Here is a 4,077-nt window from a genome sequence, read left to right on the forward strand (position 1 = left end):
GCTGAGGTCCCTCTGCACCCCAAATCCTGCCCTCCCCAGACTGTACCCCTCAGATCTACAGGTCTGGCCCTCCCTTTAGTATTGCCAGACTCCAGGCAGCACCTGGAGATCTCCAAGATCAGTTCTCCTGGAGAAAATGGCTGCTTTGGGCAATGTAAACTATGGAATTGTACCCTGCTGAGGTCCCTCCACACCCCAAACCCTGTCCTTCCCAGGCTCTACCCCTAAGATCTAAAGGTCTGGCCCTCCCCTTAGTATTGCCAGCCTCCAGGCAGCACCTGGGGATCTCCAAGATCAGTTCTCCTGGAGAAAATGGCTGCTTTGGGCAATGGACTCTATGGAATTATACCCTGCTGAGGTCCCTCCATACCCCAAACCCTCCCCTCCTCAGGTTCTACCCATCAAATCTACAGGTCTGGCCCTCCCCTTAGTATTGCCAGCCTCCAGGCAGAATCTGGAGATCTCCAAGATCAGTTCTTCTGGAGAAAATGGCTGCTTTGGGCAATGGACTCTATGGAATTATGCCCTCTTAAAGTCCCTCTGCATCCCAGATTCTGCCCTCCCCAGGCTCTACCCCTAAGATCTACATGTCTGGCCCTCCCCTTAGTATTGCCAGCCTCCAGAGTTGGCAACCCTGTAACAGGAAGAGAAGGAGGAGGAGATTGGATTTATACCCTGCCCTTCACTACCCAAAGGTGTCTCAGAGAGGCTTACAAATTCCTTTCCCTTCCCCTTCCCACAACAGACACCCTGTGAGGTAGGTGGGGCTGAGAGAGCTCTTGACAGAAACTGCTCTTTTTCAAGAACAGCTCTTATCAGAACTATGACTTGTCCAAGGTCATCCAGCCAGGTGCAAGTGGAGTGGGGAAGCAAACCTGGTTGTCCCAGATTAGAGTCCGCGCACTTAACCACTACGTCAAACAAGCTATGGAACCGCTTTCCAGACCCTTGGAACCCAGAAGACATGGCATAGGAGGAGGTGCTTTTCTACCTTAGCTGCCACTGCTTAACCTCAAATCAACATAAGTCAGGGGTGGAGGGAACCATACCTGTTACCATGAGGCTGTCCTCCCATACTACCCACTTGGGGCAGCAAAATGACTTGAGACAGCCCTGCCTTATATCTAAGCAGAAGGAAATAAACATGGCTTGCCTCCCTCTATTTTCCCCATCCTTCTGCTGCCCCATCAGCCACAGTTGGGACACTCACCTGGAGCTTCCTTCTAGAGTACATTGTATTTCTTCCCACAACAGGCCTTATTCCTAGTATAATATAAAAACAATGTAATCTGCCAAAACAATTTCCCTTCTACCTGTTAAATAATTTCATTGTATCACCTCTCTCTGTCTTGTCTGGATTAAGCTTCAGCTTGTTAAGCTTCAGCCGCTTGACCCCAGCCTCAAGACATGGACGGGCCAAGGACCTTCACAGTTTAGAAATGTTAAGATACAAAAATGAGATGTCATCTGCATATTTGTGATAACGTGCTCTGAGTAGTCATAGCAAACACCCCCTTTCAGCAACCTAAGACGCAACTCTACACATGGACATCACCAGCCCCCTGGAGGCGGATCAGGCACCCGGGAAGCCACCCCACTGTTTGCACCGCTGCCTCGTCTGCTAAGCTTTGCTGCGTGGAGCTGAATGGGGCTGCAGACTTCGGCCCTCCCAAAAATTTCAGGGAAGGCTCATGCCCCCCAGCCTTCCGTAGATTACACCTATGGGTCAGATGAAGTTCTACTGATCAGTGATATCAGAAAAATCTTTCTTTGCTCCAATGGTTCAAATTGGTTCTATGTTGTGTTCTGTCTGATTTGGCATGAGTCTTCTACCAGCAATGTTCTATTTGTCTCCCCAGCTTCTTCATATGCCCTAGCTCCCTCAATGTGGGGAGAGGATGCCAAGGAGCAGCCCTGTCACTAACTCCCTGAAAACAAGTATTCCATGCTGTTATGGGGACCTCTACACAGTCACCATCGAGTCTCTCAAAATTGCCCAGAGCTATCTGAAAACTGATTGTATTAATTGGTTATTTGGGTCACATCGTACTAATAGGTACTGCACTTTTGTGGTGGAAGGTGAGCATCACAGTTGTCACCTTGAGCAATGGCATAGATTGTAATATCAACTTCCTTAGCAGGTCATCCCCTGCATAGATCTAACATATGATTTTTCGCCTGTGACAGGACCTAAACAACCTGGGACAATCCCATGGTTGCTTTTATTTATTTTATTTTATTTTATTTTATTTATACCCCGCCCACCCCGCGTGCGGGCTCAGGGCAGCTTACAACAGTATGGCACTCAGTGCAATAAAACAATTTAAAACAATTAGTACATGGGCCACGCCCAAGGATCCCGCGTGACTAAAATCCTCTCTCCATATTGCACATGCCCTTTCATTCCGAGGGAGGTTGCTGTGGCCCCCTGATGTTAATCTGCCACTCAGCCTCCGGCGGTGCTGCTGAACGGTCCTCATTGGTGGTAGTGGTGCCGGCGGCAGCTCCTATTCGAAAGCCTGGTGGAAGAGCTCCGTCTTGCAGGTCCTGCGGAACTGCAACAGGTCCCGCAGGGCCCTGATCTCCTCTGGGAGCTCATTCCACCAGATAGGAGCCGCCACTGAGAAGGACCTGGCCCTTGTGGCAGCAAGCCTGGCCTCTTTCGGGCCTGGGGTCGCAAGACGATGTTGCGACCCCGACCGAAGTGCTCTTTGGGGCCTATGTGGGGCAAGGCGGTCCCTCAGGTATGCCGGACCCTGGCCATGTAGGGCTTTAAAGGTAAGCACCAGCACTTTGAAGCGAATCCGGTATGCTATAGGCAGCCAGTGCAGCGCTTTAAGCACAGGCTGGATGTGATCCCATTTAGAGACACCAGCAACCAGCCTGGCCGCCGCATTCTGCACTAGCTGCAGCCTCCGAATCAGCGACAAAGGCAGCCCCAAGTAGAGAGCGTTGCAGTAGTCTAGCCTTGAGGTGACCGTCGCATGGATCACTGTGGCTAGGTCTTCGCGGCTGAGAAAGGGGACCAACTGCCGCACCAGCTGAAGATGGTAAAAGGCCGCTTTGGCAGTGGCTGCTACCTGGGCCTCCATCGATAGGGTGGAGTCCAGGAGCACTCCCAAGCTCCTAACCTCCGAAGCTGGCTTAATAAAGTATACATATCCTGAAATATTTCTATAAATTGGGTTGTACTCCATGGAGTCCAAAGTGTTTTTAAGCTGCATTGAAAAGAGGTAATTTATATTCTTATCCATGTCTTGTACTTTCCAGGTAAATCATTTTGCATGGCATAGCTATCTAGCTAGGGTGGTCACTGCTTGTGTGGCAGCAGTAGGCCACACTGCTGCATCAGTGCAATGTCGGCTCATGACATCTGAGCAACATTGATTTCTGCATCCCATCCTAAACACAAACTCTATAGCCCAGGCAGAGAATTTCCACCTTGCAATAAGCCAGCAAACAGATCTGTTAAGCAGTTTAGCTACTTAACATTTACCATTGTCTGTGATGAGTGTTGGCTGCATGCTTTCTGGGCTTGTGTCCTTTTCTGTGACATCCCACTAAGAGATTTACAGAAATGCAGCTTGGCAGCATGTTTTAAAGAGGGCTGCATTGAGATGAGCGTTTCTTGAATGCCGTGTAGCACAAGTGGCTTTAGGCACCCAGTTGTGCTCCTCAACAGACGGGGATGGCAGAGGATGCGTGTGATGTGACAGCACAGAATTAAGCTGAAACCACAATTATAAGAAGTACTGGAGAAGAAAACAAGGCCACTATCCATCTGATAGAAATCACATTAGATAAACATTGATACTGAGAGGTCAGTGAATTCTTCTGTTTAAAAACAATAACAACTGAGAACCTCAAGCACTGGGAGGCTGTGTCTGGAAGCTAAGGGCAGGCATGCAAACATGCCTGAGTTCCCTGCCTTCTCTTCTCCAGGTGCCCTGCATGTTTAAAATGCCTTTTTTTCCTTCCCCAATCTTGAGTAGGGAAGGAAAGACATTTAAACATGCCCCCCCTTCCCCTAGTTTCTCCACAAAAGCGGAGAGGCTAAGGGAAGGAAGGGGGCATGTC

Source organism: Gekko japonicus, unplaced genomic scaffold (genome assembly GCF_001447785.1).
Source record: "Gekko japonicus isolate JY-2015 unplaced genomic scaffold, Gekko_japonicus_V1.1 scaffold913, whole genome shotgun sequence".
Taxonomy (NCBI): domain Eukaryota; kingdom Metazoa; phylum Chordata; class Lepidosauria; order Squamata; family Gekkonidae; genus Gekko; species Gekko japonicus.